At 47.2% G+C, this 26,135-nt stretch overlaps 2 pseudogenes; one reads left to right on the top strand and one right to left on the bottom strand.

Annotated features, from left to right (window-relative positions):
- Positions 1-7,974: 7,974 nt before the first annotated feature.
- Positions 7,975-8,722, top strand: LOC115312521 (annotated as a pseudogene).
- A 1,449-nt stretch (positions 8,723-10,171) lies between these two features.
- On the bottom strand, positions 10,172-23,654 carry LOC115312523 (annotated as a pseudogene).
- Between the last annotated feature and the right edge of the window lie 2,481 nt (positions 23,655-26,135).

The following is a 26,135-nucleotide window of genomic DNA, read 5'->3' as shown; positions in this document are numbered from 1 at the left end:
TCTTAGAAATATTTGCGAGGGCTTGCATGTACATCGAGATCTACCAAGACTGCTGGAGCTAGTGGGGGACTGCATTCGCTTCTAACCAATCGATAAATAAAGTTGTTTCTACTAAAATCAACAAACCATGCGCCTGTCAGATTTAATTTATCGTTGCCTTTTTGTGTCGCACGCATGCACCTAAATTGTCCGCACTCGAGTTAAGACCAACATGAAATTTTCTCGTGGTGAGCTTTTGTCCGGGTCTGTGAAAAAATGGGTGAGCTTTTGTCCGGTGAGCTTTTGTCCGGTGAGCTTCTGTCCGGTGAGCTTTTGTCCGGTGAGCTTCTGTCCGGTGAGCTTTTGTCCGGTGAGCTTTTGTCCGGGATTCCCTTCATACAACCGCGTTCGCAACCGCTTTGCGAACGCGGATCCGCTTCCAGTGTGAATGAGCGGATAAGGGGGACTATATACCCCTGCATTTTAAGCGGGCCACCGTCCCTCCAAATTTAAGGGGGAAAATATCTCAAAAATGTCCCTCTTACTCAGTGGGACTGACCTCGAATTTAAGGGAGACGCCTTACCGCTTACTTGAAGAGGGGTGGTGTCTCACTTAATTAAGAGGGAGCATCCCCATGTAATATTAAGAGGTCTGTCGCCCCCCTTAAAGTTAAGTGGGAAAAAATCGAAGAAATGTCCCTCTTACTAAGTGGGACCGGGCTTAGAGTGTAGTGGAAGATAACGCAGAAAGTACGCAGCACGCATAAAAAAAAATATTAAGTGGAAACTTTCAAGCGGGGCAAGAAAATGCCGAATGCAAAACGGCAAAACATAGGTAGAGTATCGCGATGAGCGGGTTTTCACAGTCCAAGAGAGTGGCAGAAAACTTCTAGCTGATAGAGGGCGCCAGAGTCGCACCAGCCGCATCGCATCAGCAACATGGTGTCGGCCTAGGAGCGTTCTTTGGAAAGGTGTATAGATACGTGGGACTTCAAAGCAAGTATTGCACCTTGTTACACGAGGTGCAATTCTTTAAATAATAAAGTGCCCGTTACAAAAGTAGTGCTGAACGACAGTTTGTAAAAAAATTCCTCCGCTCATAACACTATACACCTTTCCAAAAAACGCTCCTAGGCCGCCGCCATGTTGCTGATGCGATGCGGCTGGTGCGACTCTCGCGCCATCTATCAGCTAGAAGTTTTCTGCCACTCTCTTGGACTGTGAAAACCCGCTCATCGCGATTCTCTACCTATGTTTTGCCGTTTTGCATTCGGCATTTTCTTGCCCCTCTTGAAAGTTTCCACTTAATATTTTTTTTTATGCGTGCTGCGTACTTTCATCGTTATCTTCCACTATGAGAAAGAGGGCTGGTAGGGTGCCTACATGTTTCCACCGCTCCGCTGTTTAGGGTGGCGACAACGTTTGTGCTACCTGTGTCCGACAAAGCAGTGTTGCCTACCTCGTTACCATGGCAACCTCCCCTGTTTTCGTCGACCATTTTGTCACACTCGCCGGTCGTGCGCTCGGACTACGCCGCTAATCCTCGTTAGGCCTAGGGAGCGCTTTCGTTCCGACGGCAAGGTTTCGGCGTTCAATGCCGGTCTATTGCGTTCCATTTTGTCGCGGGAACTCACGTTTCGATAAAAGCGATGCACACTTCCCGCTCGCAACTTGAAAATATGAAACACCCGAATGAGGAGAGCGACAGCCATGACGACCGCCGTCCCGCTGAGCCTCCGACTCCTCTTATGAACGGAAAGGGAATTGGCCTAACAGTGTTGCCGCTGTTTCGACACCACAGAAACTCAACGTTGTTTACGTTTAGCGAAATAAAAAGTGGGAAAAAATGGCGGTGGAAGAGGATGTGGGAAAGGGTAACAAGAAGGCGCCACCCTAAAGCGGAGCGGAAACATGTAGGTACCCTAGGGCTGGTAAGTGCCTGCCATTCAAGCTTTTTTGCTCGACATTCGCGGGAAACGAAGTAGAGGAAGGACGTCGAACGGCCCTCGACGCGATTTTGCGAACAATGACAACTGTTATCCCCCTCCAGGAGATAATCCGCGTCCTCAGTCATCTCCAAAAATAGTTGTCCGGGTTAGGGTGGGAAACGGGTCAGTCGCGTTCGTTCTTCTGCCTTGGTGCTGTTGTGAAAAAAGAAAGCTCTCCCGAAAACTTGCCCCAAAACGAAGTCATCTTGGACTCCGTTCGATCGTCAAGATATGACTGTCGTCGACTGTGACTGTGTTACCTTACTCAGATGAATTATTTTCAGATAACGCTGCATCGCGTGGTACGTACTATCACGATCAATATGAGTGCGAACACTGCTCCGCGTGGCCCACGGTACTATCAGTGCAACCTGGCGATTGCACTTTTAAGTACAAATGCACCTTGCGGTCGAGGCATATCATCTCTAGCGATCGCTGCACCACTCTGCACTTCCGGGTCACCTGCTAGCGAAAAACGATCGGCGAAACTGCCAAACTGTTCTCCAATGACGGAGCGCATTTTCTGCTAGGAATGTGCGCCAGGAGAAATTACCTGTATAAATATATTTAGCGTCATCCTTTTACTAGGTAGTTTTAATAGATTGTTCCCATGAGTCCGATAACAATACCCGATACTTCGCCGACGCCTTTAGGCCTTTGCCTACCGCAAAAATAAAAAAAAAAGATTGAAAATACCGATCTTTTTTTATGTGCCCTATTCGCGACTCCAGCAAAACGAACGGCACCTCGCGGGACAACACTGAACTATCCGGAACAGGTCCCTTCGCGATTTCTGCTCGTCCCTCCTGGCTTCCGTGTTTCCATGTTGTCGGTGGTTTGCGCGACAGAACAGTTCTACCGGTGACTGTGCCGTAACCGTAGTGTCGCCTTGTGACCCAGGTTGCTCTGCACGCGACCTACGTGACCGCGTGAGTTAGACATGTTTGTCAACGTTCATCAGCACCGTGGAAGGACAGTGGGCACTCCTTTCTTCGTTTCTTTGAAGAAAGTCAAGCCTCTGGAAGTTCGCTTACCCGAACACGTTCGCTGCAGGTTCCAAACGTGGCAGATAAAACGCGGGAAAACCAATTTTGAGTCCAATGCCTACTTGCCGGTGCCCCAGCGTTGTGCGTTGAGCTGGCACATGGCACGCCACGGCCTGGATTCGACCGCCATATTTGCCCGATAGTGGCGTCCCCTATAGGTCGATGGAGTCGCGAATGCTGTGTTTCACCTTATGATGTACCGCAGGAAAGGCTACATGCGCGAGCTCCTTGCTCTCGGGCACATCTCGGCGGCACACGCTCCCGTGCACCAAGGGCATCTGTCAACGCAATGAGCTCGCGCTTCTAGCCTTCGCTGCGGTACAACATGAGGTGACACGGAGCCTAGTTCGTCCATGGTAGCGTGGACGAGCCGAGCTCGTCGTCGGGGGGAGCGGTACAAACAGTGTGGACGAACTCAGGTCGTCCAGGGCAGGGCATCATATTGTTATCGGGGGTATCAAAACGATCAACTAAGACTGCCTATTATGTACCTTGCGTGAGTTTTGCGAGTGCAAAGGACCACCAATGCGCACAGGGAAGAAGTTTGCGCGGTGCGAGTGTGGGTGATGCCCTTCATCATAGAAAACAGCGCGATAAAAGCGAAGACCCACACGTCCCCGCGTCGTTTTTTTCGCGCTGCTTTTTTTCGCTAGCAGAAGACCCGGAAGTGCAGAGTGGCGCGGCGATCGCTACAGTCGATATGTCTCGACCGCAAGGTGCACTGATGCTTCAAAGTGCAATCGCCAGGGGGCACTGATAGTACAGCGCGCCACGCGGAGCGGTGTTCGCACTCATATTGATCGTGATAGTACAATATATTGTTCGAATGTTAACACTCGCTAAACGGTAGGTCCGCGTCCTTTCCATCGGTAAACACGTTTTTTGTGAGCGTGAAAATGCACGCCTTTAGGCCATCTTCTGGTAAAAATGTCGAATAAACCTGAGACTGTGGCAGAAAAGAACATGTAAGTCGAAGGAACAGAAAGGAACAGGACGGCGTCTCAACATTCATCAGCTCGCCTGCACCCTTACTATATTATCTCTATCTCTTGTTGTAAATTATTTTCGATAGCTAAGCGCTTTGTCATTTGACACGCGGCAAATCGGGCGGCGCCGTCAGACCTTATCGTAAAAAAAACGAACAAAAAACGACAATTAACATTCCAGTTGCATTCGTTCTGTCGTGCGCGTACCCAGCAAAAATAGTTTACAGGGTTTCTTTGCTTTTTTTTTTTTTTTCAAATGTGGTACAATGCTTTTCCAATGTCCCCGGGAGAATGCATGCACCTTGAAACACAAAATACAGCGGATAAAGACGAGAATTTAGCCGCCAGCAGTGTTTGAAACTCCGCCTATGCAGGCTGCGCCTATCGAAATCACAGTCCACTCGGTTAGGATTAGCAGGGGCGCCGGTGAGAGTCTAGCCTCAAACCCAGTGACTGGGCTCGAGAACGGTTTGCAGCCCCTGGGGTCGAGTGTTTCTTGGAAAGGTGTATAGTCGGTGACAGGTCAAGAACGAAGTGGAATCTCCTCGCATCTCTTTCCACATCAGCAGAGCTAACGCTGGAGTGGAGGTGACCTCCTCTCCACCGTTCGGTGTGCTAAAGTGGAACGGGGTGGGAGGAGCTTCCACTTCATTCTTGACTTGTCACCCACTATAGTCTGTATTCCAGCCTCCATTAGCCACGAGAGCGAGCACAAGCGTCGCTGCGGTCGCCGCGCCCTGATTGGGTGGAGTGTGCCGTGACGTCACGGCGAGGAGCGCTCTCCCGGTTCCTTCCCGATTTCGCCTTGCCCCTGTCCTCGTACATTCGCTTTGAAGATGGTAAGATTCGGTTCCGTGCCGCAATGCACATCTCGAAAAGAACCCGGTATCAGTTTTCACCTCTACCCAAATTCATCGAGAAAAAAGAAGGAATGGATAATGAAATTAAGAATGGGGAAGGCGCCGTCAGCGTCGACCGTTGTGTGCAGCAAGCACTTCGATGAGCAGGACTTCGTCTACCCGGTGTACAAAGCTCTGGGCAAGTCCGACACCGGCGCGACGCGTACATTATGTGAGCGCGTATTCCCATTTAATTTTATATCTACGCGTAGGCTACAAACACCGAAAATTGTCGCCGGAGGCAATTCCGTCGCTGAACCTGCCCGTGCGTCCCCACGACACGAGGCGACCGGGCGAAGCGGCGGCGAGACGCCGGCCTAAATGTTTATAAAGTTCTGTTCCTCGCATGTTGATGAGCTAGCATTGACGTTCATCTTTCACTGGAATTTTAAATGGCATTCATGCCGGGGGCTCTTGGACGAGCGGCGATGTGCTGCAACCGCTACGTGCGCGTGCCGCACGCGTACGAGTCGCCAGTTGTGCACGTCCTCGTTCTGAGACTTTCAGATGCCTGCCTGTACACGTGCGTGGTCGGGGCGGAACTCTGACACCTATGAACCGTGGACTAGCTCGGTCATCCATGCGCTTATTTTCGATAGAGCACGAGCACCAACTAGAGATAGCGTTCCATGGTAACCAGAAAGGATACTATAACCCTTACTTTTTAGAGCGCAGCTCTTAGGGGCCCGTTCCCGGCTTGAGCGGCGTCGGCGTCGCCGTCGCAGTCGCCGTCGGCGTAACCAAGGGCATCCCAAGGTCACGTGACCCCTCCCCAAGGGTCTGACCCCAAGGTCACGTGACTCCCCAAGGTCACGTGACTCCCCAAGGTCACGTGATCCCTCCCCCAGGGTCACGTGACCCCCAAGGTCACGTGACACCCAAAGTCACGTGGCTCCCTAAGTCACGTGACCCCCGATGACGTCATCAGTGACGTCACTGATGACGTCACCGGCATCCGCATCGTCAGCGTCATCATCACTGATGACGTCATCAGTGACGTCACTGATGACGTGACCGGCATCCGCATCGTCATCGACATCATCACTGATGACGTCACCGGCATCCGCATCGTCATTGTCATCATCACTGATGACGTCACCGGCATCCGCATCGTCATCGTCATCATCACCATCCGCATCTTCATCGTCATCATCGCTGATGACGTCATCAGTGACGTCACTGATGACGTCATAGGTATCCGCATCGTCATCGTTACTGATGACGTCATCGGCATCGGCATCGTCACGTGACCCCCCTAGGTCACGTGTCCCCCACCCAAGGTCACTTAACCCCCCCCCCCCCAGTACCCTTCCCTCCTCCTCCTCAAGAGCTGCGCTCTAATTCGACGTTACAGGGAGTTGTAAACGGCTTTCACTTTTTTTTTTACTTTCTCCGGGCCTATAAATTTTGCGAATTTCGCGAAATTTAGGGGCAAGCGACATACCGGCGTCTAGAAGCCCTGAATTTCCTCGTCCACAATTTGCGCAATTTAGCGGTCGCGAATATGTCTCTTTGGCCGATCCGTAAAAAATTGGGGCTGTGAAAATCAGAAGTTTTACAGTAGTACATTTTCGCTCAATTTCCAGTGTCAGTGTTATTGGACATTAGTAACTCAGTTCGGTATGTTATCCTGACTGATAAATTGTACATTTCCCTAACTAAATTGCATTTTTTTCTCCCGTGTTTAATACGCCACTCATGTTACTTCTGCTTTTGTGTGTATTTTCCTTACCTTGGCCTGTTTACCGTTGGAATACTGGAAGTAGGCACCAGTAAAAGTTCAATGTAGGTCAGCGCTGCTGTCTGTTAGTCATCTTGTACTTTGTCGGTGACTGTGCGCTGTGCGTGTTTAGGGAATGAACTACCAACTAGCCGAATCATCAGCATTGCCATTTCAATAAAATGTTAACTTTCAGGTGAAAGGCATGCTGGTGCAAATCCACAGCAGGTGCCACAACCTCTCATGTTCCTACAATTGGACCTCCTGATAGTACAGGAAAACACGAGCAGCAGCCGGATTTCGGACAGCTCTCCGGTAAAAGATGCCGCCGCAGCAGAACAAGTTCTGGAACCCACGGAGGATGACAGTTTGTGTACGAAAAGGTTCTGGTGTTCTAGTCCTGATACAATTTTATTTATGTAAAATCAAATTCCTAGATCTCATAAATAACAAATATTGCAGTAAAAACTAATTATACATTAAGTGCCCTTCGTTCCAGAAGTTTTGCACCATTTGAGGGATAATATAAATGAGTCCGCAGATATCATTGAGATAGCCGATTGATCAGATGGAAAGCTCGGCCAGTTGCTATGTAACCATTGTGTGAACAGGACAGAAAAACAGTTAATAGGTTGGGGGCCAGTCTGGTGTTTCCATGTGTATTTCGCACCGTTCCTAGATTCAGTCAAGTGAAACACTACTAGGAAAACAAGCAGAGGACATTTCCCATTCACAAAAATGACTGGTGACATGGGAAATAAATAAAGTACTGCGTTACTGAAGTAATAGTCATCCTAATACTGCATTCCTGTTTAGAAACTATGGATACTACAAGAATGTTAAATGATATGTGTCCTCTCATTTTGACTGTTTGTGCCAGCAATTGAGTAATGCATCTGCAAATGTAGTCATCATTTCATTTCATGTATCAGTGATCCGGACGCTACCTGCCCCTTCACCCCCTCCTGAAACATTGGTTGTAGGCTTAGCTGCAGCGAGTGCCAGTGCCTTCTCACTTCCCAGTCGGAGCCCTGGCAAACAGATCACAAATGTTGAAGGTAGGAATTATATCTATGCTTCATTTCAAACAATTGAATTGTTTCCTTTTGATACCACTTCGCTTTAATTTGCAGAACTCACCGCAGAGCTGGAGAAGTTTCAACGCAACATTGGTGTTCAAGTCGATACCATGAGCGACCCGTTCAAGCGAGAACAGCTGGTAACAATCTCTAAAATAACATATGAAAATGGGCTGCTGGTGCTGACAGGAGTGTGTCATTCGAGTTGTTTTATAATATAACAGAGCTCTACACAGAAGCCCGCACGCTCCAATCATCCCGCAGCTTCTACATAAGTGACGACGACGCCGTGCTGTTAACGTTTATGAAGTTGTATCACGATGTTACGTTTTCGCTGTTGGCAGTGCTCTTTGGTGTGCACCGAACAACAGTGTCGAACATCTTTAAAGAGTCCTTTGTGATACTCCCAAGCGTTCTCGAACATGCTGTCTTCTGGCCGGGCAAAGACGCCGTGGTTAGCTGCCTAACAACCTATTTCTGGGAGTACAAGGACACGAGGATGGTGCTCGACTGCACAGAGATAGAAGTAGAGAGGCCAAAAGACCTTATGTCAAGGTTGCTCACATACAGGCATTATAAACGAACGTACACGGCAAAGGTCCTAGTAAGTGAAACACCAGGAGGGCTAATCAGTTACGTAAGCCCAGCGTAGGGTGGAAAAGCATCCGACACATTCATCACAAAGCGGTCCCAGCTGCTGGACAGGTGTACTCCACATGTCGACAGTGTGGACAAAGGGCTCCTGATTAACGAGCTGTGCAGAGAAAAAAATGTGCGAATGATCAGGCCTCCCTTCCTTATGGAGAAACAGCTGACGACAGAAGAAGCCAAGTCCAATCAGTTATCAGTCTATAGCCTGTGCACGTGTTCATGTGGAGAGAGCAATTCAAAGGATCTACCGCATTCTGAGAAATCAGTTCGATCTAGATCTCGTGCCGTACATAGAAAATATCTTCACAGTGACTGCTGGCAGGGTAAACCTTTTGCAGCCTCTGTTCAGTGAGGACAAATTTCTCTTCAAGTAGAAATGCGGTTAGTGCGAGTGCTTGTCTGGCTTAAGTATTCAGCATGTATGCTTATTTTTGACCATGTTTCTTTTTATGTAGACTGAGATGAAAGGGTATGTAGTCCGTTACAAAAACGGTTTATCTTAATTTCTTTTTAATGACACAATCAAATAACAGGGGAACTAATAAGCACAGTACAAATGCATCCAAATAATTACCACACAGAACATCTATCTTTAAGTAGCACTCAAGCATAAATTTCAAACAGTAATTAACGTTGCAAATATTAGACAAACATGTTTCCAGTCCCACGTTTCTTTCGTGCATTTTCTTGTAATAAAGAGCATGATTATGCCTGCTCATGATTTTGTTTTTAATGTGACCAGTTGCTGTCTACAGGCCCTTCAAATCCAAATTTTTACATTACTATGCATATGTCAGTACTACTTTAAAGGGGTCGTGAAAAAATATTACATTTGAACTTTTCTAACAATCGTACTGGGACTGGCGTGACCCAAGTATCCTCCTCACATGGGCTGTGTAAAACAAAAATTTCAATGCCTTGGTGCCTCGCATTCAAATCTACCTTATGGAGTTGTCGGGCACTCACTGATTACAATCTTCCAACATGCCCTTTGCAAGCCTGATTTGAAGAAACCTGCGCCTGTAAGCTATGATAGGTAGCCAAGACCGCAACTGTTGAAACAAGTCTCTATTGTGCAAATTCTAAATATGTCCTGATCATTCTGATAAGCCCACAACCAATGACCAAGTACAGAGAGTCGTACTACATGCACAATGCGCGCATGACAAATTCTATGCTTCTTGGATTCATCAGAATGATAAAGATAAATTTACAAGTCCCTAGGTTTCTCTGCAACTGTCATTGAACAGAGAATAATGAAGCGAATGAGTGTTCTGTAGGTACGCCTGTCAAGTTATTTGTATTTGGCAAAATTAAAAAAAAAATGCTGCATGACCCCCTCAAAGGGATGCTGAACCGAAATCTGGATTCCACAAAATAAGGCCACAGAAGTGTTCAACAGGACGCTATGAACCCCAAAACATCCTCATTCAGCGATATCTCGAACGGATGGTCGTATTTTTGGACAAAAAGGGGCGCGATTGAGCGGAAAATGTGGCGTAGCTATTCTCCGGGAAAAATTGAGAATGAGAGAAACCAGCCTTCCTTCTTTCCTCCCCGCTTCGGTTCGCTGCCTTAAGGGGATGAAGCGAAAAGGGGGTATGAGAATCGGGATGTAACAGGCCTCGTCTGCCTCATTCAGTCGCTTCCTTCTTTTAAAAAAAATATGGCCATCCATGGGAGATATCGCTGTATGAGCGATGTTATGGGGATTGTACCATCCCGCTTACTGCACCTGCCTTGCTTTATGATGTCCAAATTTTAATCCAGAATCCCTTCAAGCACATTCATTGTAAAGAAGTTCCAGACAGGACAAACTTGATTCAGTTTAAACAGACATGTGGGAGCACATACTTTTCAAAGAAAGATGAAGCTCTTTCAACCACATCGTGAAAGTAGTCCTCGTCTAATTCTACTTTGATGCAAAGATTGTCGTGCTCGCTAATGTAGACAAACAAGTCACCGTGCCTGACCCCTGTGAGACCCATCTGCATTTGCACCTGGCAGAAAAAGGTCGTCGTGCGCTTCAGATTCTGACCTGGAACAATGTCTTTGGTTTTTTTCATATTTTCCCGCAGGAACTTTATTATTGTTTCAGGGCACTTAACCTCAAGGACGCGCTTCGGGCAGCACTCGCACTCCACCAGACCATCTGGTTTGGCACCAATGTAGGGTCGTCCCTCCATAACATACAGGCCACACTCTCTCACCACTAAATTCCCATGCCCTGCATACTTGGTTTTGTAGCGCTCTTTCGCAGTGCCTTCCGTTTCACTGCCACGACGCATTGAGGGCGTTCGGGCATTTGTTTGGCGCATAATCTTCTTCAATAGGGGCCTCACGTCATGAGGGCCCTTCTTCGTTCTCAGTGTTTTCACCCTTGTATACGCACTCTACGCAATGGATGCGGTAACCATGCCCACCCTGTGGCGCATCCAAAGATTGGATTTCTGTTGCTCCCGTGTCGACAACTCAATTTCTTTGACGTCCTTGGCACTCTTGCTCTCGTGTAGGTGCTGAAGGACGTCCTGTAGTTGCAGTCGTTTGCCGCTGCTCCCAGCAAGTTTGCTCAATTCATCCAAAGAGCCCATCAGGGTTAAATCCCTGGGTCCAGGCTCCGAGGTGGGGTCGAAGTCCATGGTAGCTTCCACGGCTGCAATGTAATACAATAGTACTATCTATGAAACATAGCCCCAACCACTCACTTTACCCAAAATGTACCCAGAACCAAAATGCATGCTTGTCAAAACCGAAATGTGTACAACCCATGCATATACATACATTTTGTGAATGGTAGTAATCGAAAAAAAGCCACTTTCACAGATAGCAAACCTTAGAAAATAAGGTTTCTTCTCTGCTCCAGTCATAATGTTGCCGAGATAAGTGAGCCTACCGAAACATTCCGAATGGTTGGAGCCTGCTTGTGGCTAAGCATATGAGTTAACAATGGTTCACTAAGTGCAGAGCATGAAATAACATCAGAAAGACACATAAACCTCGAAGAGACAGCCGCCAATCTACTAAAGGTTGTGTCTCACCGTTAAAGCAACTGCTTAACTCTGTTCGCAAACATGGGTGAGACATGATTTTAGCATTCCTGTCGCATTGTGGCAACAGCAATTATCAGGTAGCACGCTGTCGCCCGACATTCAGCTTTCGTAACTTCATTTCCGTCACCAAACAACATTCTACTGCACTGCACTGCGAGCTTGCTTTCATCAAGTCTGTCTACCACAGTTTGTGCATCATGAAATGTCACCGCACAGAGCGATTTCTGTGCGAAGGGCAAGTTCGTCTGCTTCTTGCGCAGGGGGCAGCGGTGACGTCAGAACGTCGAGCCCTGATTGGCTAATCGCGACCCGCTATCTGAGCGTCGTCTGCTTCTCTGCAACGTCGCCTGCGTCTGTCTTACCTTTCCTGCGACCTTCGGAAGTGAAGGTCTTTACGAGCGAGCTCGACTTCGCCTTTCAGAGAGGGCAGACGAAGTAACTCGAGCGTTACGTTGCTTTTGTCTAACAACTAGCCAGATTTGTGCTATCTCAAATACTCTACTCAAGATATTGTATTTAAAATATCCTTTAAAGTATATCGGTATATTGCAAATACTTTTAATCGAGAGTATTTAATACACTATCTTAATTACATTTCTGAGTATCTTGTACTCATTATCTCAAATACATTTTTGACATTCCGCCATTTTCCGAGTTTTCTGTATGAAGTGGCGTGGGCGTGGTACGAGCAAACGTGAACATTCTTCCCAGCAACCAAATCATGTTGCTAGCTCCGATTAGCTAAGGTGACTTCGATTGAGCTCGTGAAAACATCGCTTTTTTGCCGATACTGACTCATATTTCAGCCCAATGTCCGTACAACCAAGGTTTTTCCCTCGCCTTCCCAACGGCGCCTTTTGTTTCCTAGAGTTTCTCCCAAAAAATCCTCAAACAAAAGGGGTGGTTTTACGCAAGTAAAGAGAGCCACACTGAGGCGCAACGCAGACCGGAAAAAGATTTACGACAACAATGCAGACTTGAGTGTCAAGAAAATAACAAATGAAAAAATAATATAAAGTGGACACGCACAAAAAAAATGTTTTGCTTTTTGTATAATTGACCTTGCTACGAGAAAGCGTCGAGGTTTTCTTTCGTTTATTTCTTTTTGTCGTCAGTCCGTCACTTATTTCTCCCGCGAACAGTGTCTGTAAGCGAGCATTGATAAGCAGAGAACAGGACAGGAAACGAGCTAGGAGCTGGATGACGTCTCAAAATGCCAACGAAGCGTCCCCAAACGTTGAGTGCCTTTCTGAACGCAACCTACTTAAAGAGGGTGCGACCGCTGCCGTGGCTATTATGTGGGTTCTCTTAGTTATCCATTCACTCATATTCGTATCCCAAGTTCGTTTATAGTGAACTCCCCATATAGGGAATGTAGATTGTAGTTAAACGATGTGTCTAAGGTGCGCCGCAGGACGTGATAGAAAGCGATGTCATTATTGTCGAGGCGCTCTGACGCGTTTGTTACCCCCACACCTCGGTGTTTGCCCAACACGAGGCCTGTGCACATTCCCACAGGTCTTGTAAGAATTTTCCTGTTGTCTCCTTTAATAGAGCGCGGGGCGCAGTGTAATAAAAAAATACTAATAATAAACGAAGTGACGTTAAGTGTCGGATCTCTCCCGAAAGCTGTAGTAGGAGGATGCGAGCTTGAGGGCTTTTGTGCTGAGCTGGGCACTGTGCATGCTGCGTTGTTCATGCAGGCTGTAGTGGTAACAAAAGAGACCCTCCTACCCCTCACCGGAGAACACGAACTCCGGCCGAACGCTGACGCCGCGTTCGGTTACGTCAGCCGAGTGCTGAGTCATTGGGGAATTGTAGTAGACCGCTTCCGCAGCCCGCTAAGCACCCGGATAGCGCTCCGTAATCCACCACAAGGCCTTGAATTATGCAGAGAAGGCTGGCGGCGCGCACGCGTAGCTGCGGCGTTTACTTTAGCGACACCGTAGCGGAGAAGAAAAACGGTCTACTACAATTCCCTATTGTATTCGTTGTCCCCATCCGTGTAGTTCTAAAGTTAACCGCTTAAGGCGCCACGGTCTGATCTCCTCCCCCATAGCTAAAGCGACCTCTTTCTTGTTGTCCCGGAAATGTTTTGCGACATGTATCAGTGATATTAGGCAATTGTAGTAAACCGTTTTTCTCCTCCGCTACGGTATACCCGTGAAGAAAACCCCGCAGCTGCGCATGTACGCCGCCAGCCTTGGCTGCATAGTTCAAGGTCTTGTGGTGGATTACGGAGCGTTATCCGGGTGCTTAAGGGGTATCCACACGAAGGAGAAATCCGCCCCTTTCCTCCGCGGATCGCGCATCACGTGAGACATACGTCATCTCTTTTTGACGCCTCGCGGCGCGTTCTCCTCCGTGGCGGAGGCGCGGAGGGTTTGTGCTGACAGCACGAAAGCTCCGCAAGTGCACGCGGTGAAGCTGGAGACGGAGTTTCCCGGGATATTGACGTCACGACATCCGTCCGCGGAGTTCTCCTTCGTGTGGATACCCCTTTAGCGAGCTGCGGGAACGGTCTACTACAATTGCCCATTCCTACGCGCGTTGCCGGGCAAACGCGTATGCAAAGCGTGGCCGAATGGTTACCGCGCTTGGCTCTCGCGCGGAGGCTCCGGGTTCGATTCCAGGGGGCGGACTCCTCTTTTATTTATTCTTTCAACTTGACATTCTCGTAAGTTTGAAAACCTTGACGTTTGATCGAGTGACGAATGTTCTACGCGCCGAACGTTCTACGCCAAATGTTCCAGAAACCCACGCGGGTACAAAAGGTGCTCCGAGTGGCGGCCGGGAGTTAGTCTTGTCCCAGGGCTCAATCCTGCTACTTCGCCGACATCTACGTCGACTGCGACGCTAGCCTTTCTCTATTGTTTTGGGCACAAGTTCGCCCCATTAAACGTTTAGTTTCTTCAGTTATTCGCCGCCTCATCATTTGTCATTCGTGACAGTATCCTGCTGCTTATAGTTGGACTGCAGAAAATAGCTCTAGGATACTTTTTTTTTCGTCTTATGTTGTTGCGTGCTAATAAACCATTGTGGTAAACCAGATTTGCGTAGCTCTATAATTGTCGTTGTTACTGACCTCGAAACAGATTACGCAATACGGGAGTATCTTCAAAAGTAATTTAATTACATTCCTAAGTATTTGTACTCTACTCAAGATACTTTGCAGTGAAAGTAACTTGAGTAGTATTTTAAATACTTTACGAAGCAGGTATTTAGTAACTTAATTTAAATACTTTTATCGAGTATTTTGTCTAACACTGCAACTAGCAGACGCCCATCAAGGAGAGAAGTCAAAGGACTCACTGGCGAAATGTCCCGAGGCGCCGAGGTTTGTTTGCTAAGAATCGAGAGTGAGGGTGGTTAATGTCCGCAAGTTCTCTCCCAAATACCTTTTTCCTCCTTTCGCGTGCGGCGAGACTCCTCATAATTTAACGGCGTCGGCGGGTTGGCGCGGTTGGCGCAGTTAACGTCGTCTGCTTTATGTCCGCTAGTCAAAGCGATGGCTGCTTCATCTTTCCTACGTCTGTCGGAGATTCACCGCTTTTTCACCGGCAAAAAAGCGGCCTTCGAAAAAGGCGAAGGGATACCTTAAAGATACCTTAAAGGATACGTTCTTTCTTTTGAGGTGAAGGATTTCACTCTAGTTGCGAATGTTCAGGCGTCGTTTCAGAATTGTAGCCACGCGGTAAAGGTGACGCTCTCCGATTAAGGTGACATTTTAAAGAGTCACTGTGAGTGCCCTCGCGGGGCCGCAAAGTGAAGCCACATGGTGGCTACCGCACTTCACGCGGCTCTAAATGGACAGTCCAAGACTGACCTTCCACAGCAGTGGCTGCAACGCCCCAAAAGCAGCATGCCGCGGCAGGTCGATCGCTCAGGTAGGAAGTAAACACCATGTTCATCGCTATGTTAAAACGTTTAGTTGCACGAGTTTCGTGAATGGTACCTCGCGTTTAATGAGTTTTTCAAAGATAATCAGCTAAAGAGAGATAACAGCCGATATAGTGACTGTAAATAAACAAATGCGGCTGTGCGATCGGTACTGTGAGCACATCATAGCCCAAACGTGCTCGATCGCTGCTTGCTGTCACAACTTTCTCGCTCGACTAAAAGGCTGTTGTCAGGTAGCGTATTGGGGGTATGCATGTGTGGCGTAAACCCAAGTGGCAAAAGTTTGAAAACCTGTGCTAATTTGTGGAAGAGAATCCGAGCAAGATCGATCGAGCTACCCGAGCGGCGTCGAACGTATCGCGGAAGTTATGTCGTAGACTCGTTGACACCAAGAAGTAATTATTGTTATAATGCAATTAAATGCAAAGGCGCAAGCGAGCTGGACAAGAAGGACGAAAATAATCCCTGGAGAAGGGGAGCAAGAGGGACAAAGGACAAACAAATCTTTTTTTTCGAAGGCCGCGTTCTCGCCGGTGAAAAAGCGGTGAATCTCCGACAGACGCAGCAAAGGTAAAGCAGCCACGCTTTGACTAGCAGACATAAAGCAGACGACGTTAACTGCGCCAACCGCGCCAACCCGCCAATGCCGTTAAAGAGTGAGCAGTCTTGCCGCCCACGAAAGGAGGGAAAAAGTATTTGGGAAGGAACTTGCGGACTCTAGCCACCCTCACTCTCGGTTCTTAGCAAACAAACCTCGGCGCCTCGGTACACCTCGCCAGTGAGTCCTTTGACTTCCCTCCTCGATGCGCGTCTGCTAGTTGTTAGACAAAAACAACGTACCGCTCGAGTTATTTTGTCTGCCCTCTCTGAAAGGCGAAGTCGAGCTCGCTCGTAAAGACTTGCACTTCCGAAAGTCGCAGGAAAGGTAAGACAGACGCAGACGACGTTGCGAGCAGACGACGTTGCAAAGGAGCAGACGACGCTCAGATAGGGGGTCGCGACCAGCCAATCAGGGCTCGGCGTTCTGACGTCACCGCTACCCCCTGCGCACGAAGCAGACAAACTTGCCCTCCGCATAAGCTGTAGATTGCTTGCTACCCAAGCAGCAAGACTGCTCAAGGATTAGACAGTGACAACAGTGTTTCCACTGCTTTTGCGGAAAGTTTTGGAGCTCGGGAAACCCCAGAGAGCACACCGGTCGACGCCTGTATACCTAGCAACCCAGCTTGAGAAGCTATGCGCTAGCATTTGCGGTGGTTCTCTGGTCTTACATCTATACCGAATATACGAAGAGCTGGAGTCCACCGTATCAGCATATTTTTCTGTCGCACGGCACCTAGTTGAACCAACATAGTTTACAGCAATGACTGCTGGACTGGCAGTCACTGTGAAATCAATAACAGCTTTTAGCAGTGTATACTTTTTACCTTTCTTGTGTACTTTACGATCACTCATGTTTGATGTTTAGCTATCAAACACACCGGAAGTAATACACGTTTCCAAGTGCAGCCTCCGGGTGCCACCATCTTCTTGGCTGGGGTGCGCTTCAAGGCACGCCATGATCCAATTACTACAGCCTTCGTGAGGCATCGTAATCAGAATATGGCATGCCCCATGCGTACCCCAGCTAGCAAGACGCTGGTACCCAGAGGCCCTGCTCGCAAACGTGTGTAGGCTGCCCTAAAAAAATCAGCAACACCAGTCTTGATTAATTGTCACAAAACTATGGCCAGCATCATCGTTCATGTTTCCACTTTGCCCTTCAAGCATGGCATTGCCTCACTACCTTTCTTGCATAAACATCACCATTTGGAGACAGTTTAGTAGGCGTAACTTGATATTTCTATATTACCCACACTTTTTATTTTAATGATAGCCTGCCTAACTGACCTGCCTCAGCGGCACATCTGTATATTTATTTATTTGTTGTATATAGGCAACCAGGGCCTATACAGAGAAATCCCTAGGAAAAGTAAGATAATCGCCAAACACCTTACTGACGAACATGCCTGTGTACTATCAAATAAAATTTGTTAGCCTACCGACCTGGCAAGACGCGTCATGCACCATCATTATTTGCCTGTTAGCACACCAGAAGCTTTTATGTCAAACACGAATCGTTATTGCTTAGGTATGCCATGTTCCTACCCTGCAGCGTGACGGTTGTCAGTCAGCACGTTTACCGACCGTTGCTGAGCATGTGCTACTATCCTTGTGTTTAGTTTTAGGCTAGTTAGGGTGCACAAGACGTGAATGATGCCACAGAAAACTGCTCCAGACACACCAATATTGTAAATACGCAGCATGTTTATCGAGCGTCCCATTACTTGTCCAACGATTTCTTTTCATGTAAGAGTGAAGTCTCAGACGCATGCTCGGCTCGAATTAATTTAACTGTGTGCGCATACCTGCTTCGACTGCAACTTCGAAATGCATTTTCGCAGCTGACCGATGTCCTACATCCTTCAGAAGCCTTTTGAGGACGTGTCCCTGGAGTCGAGGAGTCTCTCTGGGTTTTACCTGGGAAAAAAAGCACAAATAGATGTTAGCGATCAAGATGCAGATACTTGCCATGCAGACACCCAGGGTGTCTGCAGGGGTTTATTTCTAAAGAATGAGAGACGAGCGATCCAATAGACATTCAGCATAGAGGATGCGGTACTTAAGTATTCTTTCTGGACCAGAACTGTTACATAAATGGGATAGCCAACATGAAATAGTAACATCTTAGGGACCTGTCATATTGAAGAAACAGTCGGATAACTTGGCCCATCAACACAGAGAAACATATTTTCAGAGACCCTACCACATTGCAGCAACGGTTCAAAAACATGTTACTGTCGCCCGGCAACCATTTTTGCCAACTTGCCCTCTGACACCCAGAGAGCACCTTGTCGAGCGGTGCTGACAGTGCACTACCATTTTTTATGTTTACTTTCGTTGTGTGTTGTGTGGTACTGCTGAAAATGGACTTCTACAAAGTGCAAAGGGCAAAAAACTACTACGATATGTAGGCACGTTGCCCGAAGAAGGGGGCGGGTGGGGGTAGGGGGTGCTAGGCAACCCCCCGCCCCCCCACCCCCCCTGCTGTCCCCAGCTTTGCTGGGGCCTCCTCTCCTGTCTGCCATATGGAATTTCGTCATAGGTGCCCCCTTCCCTCGCCCAAAACAAAACCCTGACTATGTGCCTGACAATATGGCTTTCAGTAGTGCTTAACGCTTAGAAATATCACCATAAATTTTTTTTCTGTCCGTTATTTCTTAAGATCGCTCTTCATACGCAGATAAAGCTATCTGTTTTCTCGTTGCCCCATAATATGTACAGCCACGGACCTAGGCGACACAAGTTTCTGCTCTTTTGGTTACCGAAAACTATCGCACCGAGAACATTACTGTTGTCATCCATGTCAGGCTGTCATTTATCCAATGTGACACGACTGTCGAGCAAGAGAGCCAACGGCTTGCAAGTTCACAGATTGCTGGCGAACATGTTGTGTTGATGTCGTCACTATGTTTCGGTCAAGACTTGTAAACATATGAATAGTTGGCGTTAGTAAGAAGATATGTGGACGGCATCATAATTTGCACGGCAACGAATGATCTAACGGGCAGTCTGGAACGTGCGATAAGGTCAGCGGCTCCGGAATTGAAGTTTACCACGGAAAAACCAGAAAGAGGGGTCCTAGAGTTCTTAGACTTACGTATACATGTAAATCAAGGGGTATGTTGGGAATACAGAAAAGAAAATTCTAAACCGGTGTTGACAAGGATTAGCTGTTATTCCAGGACCGTAAAAGCTGGAGTTGTAAAGTCGTTGGTCGGAAACGCGCTAGACAGATCGTGTGTTCATTTCATCACGGATTCGGTTAAAAGACAATGCAAAAGGTTGATCAGTGTAGGGTATAAAGACAGTTTTATGAAACGGCAGTTAGAAATGGTTATCAAAGGAAGGAGAGAAGAGGAACAGGGTAAAAGGACTAGATTTGCCGTGATCCCCTATTTTCATGAAATTTCGCACAACTTGAAGGCATGTGCGAAAACGTTTGGAGTAGACACGGTCTTCAGATCAGATTTTAAACTCAGTAGATTGACGCCATTTCAGACAGGTGCGAACAACTGCAAAAAGCACCTTCGAGAAAAATCGGTAAATTGCGAGAATGGTGTGGTGTATGAGATACCACTGGAATGCGGGTTTAAGTATGTAGGACAAACATCACGATGCATCAACGACAGATTAAGTGAACACAAAAGAGACGTGAAGAACAATGCACCGAACTCAGAAATCGCAAAACATGTCAACGAATGTAACAACTGCACTGCTATTTGGTCAGAGACAGAAATCATTCACAAGGAGAGGAATGATTTAAAAAGGCTAATTAGGGAGACGGTACGAATAAAGACTTTAGGTAATTGCACAAGTCAGGCGTCGTTACAGTTCGGTGAAAATTCCAAAAGCTTTTTAAAAATATTATTATGTTTTTTTCTTTTTTTTTGGGGGGGGGGGGTGGGAGGGGGGATATAGACCTTTTCATTTCAATAGTTGTCTGACCGTCGGGTAGAAGGCGCTGGAGCACTCCACGCCATGAGGTTGCTTCAGTTTGGTTCATTTCGGTTTCAACGTGCACGCGATTGTGTTGCTATTTCATGCTGTTTTCGCTTCGTTTGTGATACAAAATTCTTTCTTGTAGCACACAGTGAATGAAACAATCTTACTGAGAAACTTGGAGAACCAGGAAGTGGTTTCGAGCCTAAATGGCGAGCACTTTCACGAACACCAAATGCGTCTGATTACGGCTATCGTTCAGTTCGACCATGTTCGGCGGTAAAACAACCGCGCTGATGTACTGGGAGGATTACCATCATCCACGGCCGTACCAGCAAACACTAGTGTAAAAAAAAAAAAAGAATTAGGAGCAGGAATATTTTTGCCTCCCACCGCTCCAGCACGCGCTCGTTGCCTGCCGCCGTGCTTTGGCTGCGCGTGCACCGTGTGGTATGGAAGGGCTCGCGCTCAGGTCAGATTCTACCGCTCATTTTATATTGCAACAAACTATAATGAATGAGTGCTTGTAGAGAACGTAAAGATGAAGTGATATTGCCTCCGCCTGTTTTATTAAGAAAATTAAGTTAGAGAAATATTTTTATAGACCAACCTAGGCCGACTAGAAAGGTTCTTTAACTGAAGTACTCATTAACAATATTTCACAATATTGGCCTTAAGAAATAGACCATTTGTTGTATGGACATTTGCTTACGACGTTCTCAAGGTATAAGATAAGTGACATGCCCCTCAAATGTAGTCTGAAATTCATCTTCTGTAAAGTTTGCCAAATAAAATTAAATGGCGCAAAAGAGGTGATATATGGAAAGTTTGGCTGATGCCGGGCGTTAGGCGCCACGCTATGGACATATATATAAAGCTCTTTACTGGTTTGAACTGATGCGCTTTGTAGGTTTCGGCGTTGCCAGCTACTGAATGTAAATTCCTATTCGCCGTCGACAACGCTGCACTCTGAAGAATTTCATGCGGACAGATTCTTTTCGGTGTTACATATTGTGCAACCCCGTCACTATCAAGCTGTCCATGGCACTTTCTTACGCGGGGAGTCGCAATACTTTGTTAAAATTAAAAAAAAAACTGAAATAAATTGCATGTTTTTTTTAAAGAAAATCATCTAGGCAATTAAAAGGCATGGGACCAAGCACGGTATACAGTTTCTTGGAATTCACATATAAACCGATCAAGCGGATGTTTATATTGCAGAAACGATTAAGAACGTCAAACACGTGTAGGCGATAATGTAAACAAATTGTCTGACGCTGACGTACCATTATTTCTAGCATAAAACAAATTAAATTAAACGTTTGTACTCTGTCTTGTCTACGAGTTTCCCCATATACCGTAATCGAAAGCAACCGTTCTCGAAGTGTTATAAATACAAAACACGATGCTTTAAGGACACACACGTGGCTATTTATGCTGAGTAATTTTGACACCTTCCTCAAGATCCTAAATGCGCGATCACAAATATACTTACCTTGTTCTTCCTATATTCCGCCACCGTAAGCAAACCTGATTTCTCATAGGTTACATTTGAGCCCTCATGCTGTTTTAGAGCCATACATGTACTCAATGTGCGTGAGCGCTAACGCTGACTCATGTGCTCATATTGCTTCTTCACACGTATCCGGCACGCCGACGTTAAAAATAGTCAAAACTTGTTACAAAACTAACTGCAGAAGTTGTGCACATAATGATGTAATGCAATTACGTGGTAAGTATAAGTATCGGATAGCACTTTCCGGAGTAAGGTAAGGAACGCGGCGAAACGCGATGAAAACCATGAATTCAACGCATCCACCAAGGCGCGGAGTAGCACGGAGGGGAGAGCGGAGCAACATGTTGAAGCAACCTAATGGCGGCCGCATCACGTGATTCCAAGATGGCAGCGCCCATGCGGAGGAGGGTGAAAAGGTCTATACTATACTGTTCATCTTTGCACCGTTTTAGGTTCAGTGCGTGTCATCCTTTCGTCGAGGAGGAAAAAGAAACATTTTAAGTGGAAAAAGGTTTCTTTTTGGGTGTGTGTGTGAATCTTTCTTAGTTTGGAATAGGTACTGGTCCTTTTGTTATATTTTGGGGGAGATTGCTGGGTTATCTTTGTGAATCGACATGAAGGCCGTGGAATTAGAGGGTTTGGCGTTTGGACTGTTTAGAGGTTGTTCCTTTCTGTTGGTAGTGACTGTCTGGAGGGTTTGGCGTTTGAACTGGTTAGAGTTGCCCCTTTGTGTTGGTGGTGGGCTGTTTGTGAGCTATATAAGGACGAGGACTAAATAAACCTGGTAGCTGAGTTTGAGACGTCGTCCTGTCCCTCTCTGTTTCTTCGACTTTTATGTTCTTTTCTACCCCAGTCTCAGGTATATTCAACATGGTTAACATCCACCATCTCGCCTGCACCCTTACTATTTTATATATGAATAGAGAGCTAGGGCAGAAACAAGCTGGTGGTGGTTGAATATGAAGCACGGCACAACATGAAGGGAAACCCTCAATGTTGTCCTTTGTTTCCCCGGCATCAGGGTTTTTAGTTTGTCTTGCTTAGCTTACTTTCTTTGCGCGAGGTAGGTCAACCATCATTCTTGGCTCATATTTCTCCATGACGCGCTCCTTTTGCAGTTTGCCCCACTTCTGAGGCTGGTCGGTTGGCGATAGCTGTTCGAACGTTCTTGCAGCGTTGATGTGAAATAAAACAGCCACAATGTGCTTGCACTTGTAGTTCCTGCAATAAGAGAAGACGCAACAAAACAGACGGCTTTGGGAGATGCGAAGAGTGTATTTTGAAAATATTTCACCACAGCCACTAAAGAGGTAAGCTAGACGAGTCCCCTGTCGCAATTAGCATGATGTGAACATGGCACTTATGTTTGGGCACATAAATGTAAAAGCATTTGTTTATGAAATACTAGCATAAATAATCCAGATGTGGTAGCCGCTCAACTAAATTAAGCTAAATTAAGCACCCTTGAGCGAAAGAGCTAGCTCTTCTAAAATGTTTGCCTTAAATTTAATATTTAGAGCGAAGAATATGTGCCGATATGACAAGCAGGCCAGACTAGCAAAATCCCATGCTTATTCAGGTCTCGTTAAAACCTTTAATTCCTTAGCTACAATATCTGGCGAGAAGGGTACAGGGGTCGGATACTAAATTTTGACAGTGCTCTGGCCTCTAGCAGACAGAAATCATACTTCTGAGATTTTAAGTTTTGCGAATTTTTGAGATCGCGAAATTCACGAAAATTAAAGGCACACGAATATGAAGGATTTCACAGGTTCTTTTTATGGAAACGAAGTTGTGTTGTTTCAGATAACTGTAAAACTCGAGCGTATGGTTAGGCTCGTGGCGGAGAAGATCGGCACGGCCCCGAAGCATACCCTGCCTTGCACGTGGCTTGGTCGACCTCCGACCTGCAGACGGCGACTTTCACCTCGTGCGGGGTGTCAGAGATTGCGGATGTTTGTAAAACAAACGCCAGGAATGTGTAGCGGTCGCCGTGGGCCGTTTCAACGGCGCACTCAACGACGTGGCCAGAGTAGTACACATCCTCGGCCTCGATGAGGCACCGACCTGTCTCGCAGGCCTTGTCCACATACCGATTAGTGCTCCTTACCGGCAGCGCAACTGCAAAGGAAAATGATTACCGCACCGGTTACCGAGGTCGCTCAGACCGCGGTCGTTACACCGTTCCTACGCCAAGTATTTTCAGTCGGTGGACGCGTTCCGCGCGCAGCGGAGAGCTGGGAACGAAGAACGAGCTTGCTTACCAGGAACTCGATCGCTGGTGTGTCCGCCGTCCATGAGGGAGCACGAAACAAACCCGGACCCGATTCCTGCTCGAAGTTTTCACAAAAGTCGTCCGCCTCGCGAAACCAGGAAGAAAAACAAAACCGTCGTAGAATAAACAGACGAGAAAAGATCTACCGCACCGAGTACCGAAGCAGCCCGCCGCGTACGACGTACACAATCCGAGCCGGGAAAATTCGCTCCTCGGCGTGACGTCACTTCGACCGGCCGTGAGAGGGCGCCACCCAAAGTTCTCGGGGCTAATACACCGCTCCAAGTAGGTCGATGCAGAAAGGCAAAAACACTCTCGAACCAGAGCGCTGCGCCAACGCTCTGCTTACCCTTTCCCTCGAAAGCTCGTCTGCTTCACGGAGTGAACTCTTACTGCCTTGTCTCTGTCGTTTGTGTTATTTTTATTGTCCCTGTCTGTTTTAATGTGTTACTGAAAGGTGGAAAAAGCACGTGCGCACTTTACGGACGCCAGTTGTTTCGTCAATGTTAGGCACCGCTTTGATATGGCCTATGCAAGAAAAGAATCGATCGGGCAGCACTGTGCTGTAATTGGTTGTACAAATAAAAAAAACAAACACGTAAAGTAAACGCTGATTCAGTGTGCGAGATCCACGCTGTCAAACAGGATGAATGCGGGTGCGGCATGCTTATGCTGCACCGGCTCACCGCTGCTCTGGACCTACAACGCCGGTGGCTGGCGAATTTGAACAGGAAAGACTTCGTGCCATCGAAGAGCAGTCGTGTGTGTTCCGACCATTTCTTGGGTGGCCGGCGAACTGCGCAGAACCCCGTGCCGTTCCTTCGCCTGGACAACGACCGAAAGGTAAGCGGAGGGTGGCTTAGGCATTGAAAAAAGAAAACATTTGCGTGACTCTTGGTCCACTGATTTAATAACTCTATTTTGCTTGAGGTGGTAATTGGCGGGCGACGCCTGGTGCGGAACGAAAACGAAAATATCGGCAACGTCCATTGTGCAGTGTCTCACTTCAAATGTTTCTTTCTTAGGAAAACAGCAACTGACACAAGAAGTGACAAAGACAAGGCGCATTGCCTTGTCTTTGTATTTTATTTCGATATTTCCCCATGCCTGACATTCATATTTACATTATTGTTCCCGGCGAGTTCAGCGCAAATTCACATGTCGTAATTCGAGCCATTCTTGCTTCGCTCAATCCTGAATTCCACTAGCGATCCCCAATTTTGCTATCTATCGAAACGCCGAGTTCGGTTTTGGGAGCGACGATTGCTCCAGAACCGCGCTAAAAATTACTCACAAAAAGATGCCAGGAAAGCAGGATGCACTTTTCCCCATGCCTGACATACAAATTAGGATAGTGCTTTCCTCCATGGACGAAGAGCCGAGGGCGCCGAATACGGCAGCCGTGCCGACCGAAGCAGCTGCGATCGGTATGACTCGGTGAACAGGGTAACATTGCAGTAAAGGCGGTCAGTCATTCGGACGGGTTCAGATTCTCCCAAATGTCCGGATGAGGGTAGACGGCGCTAGACTCGTCAAAATGGCGCCGCCCAGGAAGCCCAACTTCGAACGGTGTTATCCTATCTCTCTTCTATTTTGGCTTTTATCGGCCATTTTGGCGCCGAAACATATAAGGTGCAAGGGGTTTCAAGGTTGCTAATTCCCGTCTCTCAAGGGGACGCGCCGCGAATGACCGAAGTTAGGACGCGCCCAGGTTGGGACGCGCTACCTTAAGTCACCGGTAAGACATGGTTGTATAAAAACAATATTAATTGTGCCGCAAAACCTTGTAAACTAAAAATTTGGGAAAACAAAACGCGCCTGTCATTTTGTACTAATATCCAATAAAAGTTCCTACAAAAAAAAAAAGAAACTTCCGTTCGTTTTTACGCAAAAACATGCCTTCTAAAAGCTCATAGTGACCACAGTAAAAAAAGAAAAAAGATTGAGCCGCTATCTTGGCACCTCGAGCCTGGGAGTTTCGGTACTCTGGTAACATTCAATGACTCTAGCAGTAGCCATATAAAGCAACTTCCATGTTTCAACTCGTCGCTAAAGGATGGCGTTGTTATCGTATTTAGCTCGTTCTCTGTGGACGCCAGCGGCCCAGGTTTCAACGGTGAGTTTCCCTATTGAGTGTTCTACAGATTTCCCGCTCATTTTAATCCAAGCGACGGAAAATTTAGTCCAAGTGCCGCCCAATTTAATCCAAGTGCCACATAATTTAATCCTTGCGCTACCGAATTTAATCCCGGGGTCAGTCAATTTAATCCACAATTAAATATGCACTTATTGTCTTCCGGAACGACCTCAAGGATGACGCCTCGAGGACAACGTGTAGGATGACCTCAAGAGCGACGTCTAGGACGACCTCAAGGACGACATCTATGCAGAACTTGAGGACGACGCCTAGAGGACGACGTTTAGGACGACCTCAGGGACAACGGCTGGAACGACCTCAAGGACGACCTCTAGGACGACCTTGAGGACGACGTGTAAGATGACAT

The sequence above is a fragment of the Ixodes scapularis genome, unplaced genomic scaffold, assembly GCF_016920785.2.
Source record: "Ixodes scapularis isolate PalLabHiFi unplaced genomic scaffold, ASM1692078v2 PGA_scaffold0__279_contigs__length_252992795, whole genome shotgun sequence".
Taxonomy (NCBI): Eukaryota; Metazoa; Arthropoda; class Arachnida; order Ixodida; family Ixodidae; genus Ixodes; species Ixodes scapularis.
Note: the sequence above shows the minus strand (reverse complement) of the source record. Positions and strands in the feature narration are given on the sequence as shown.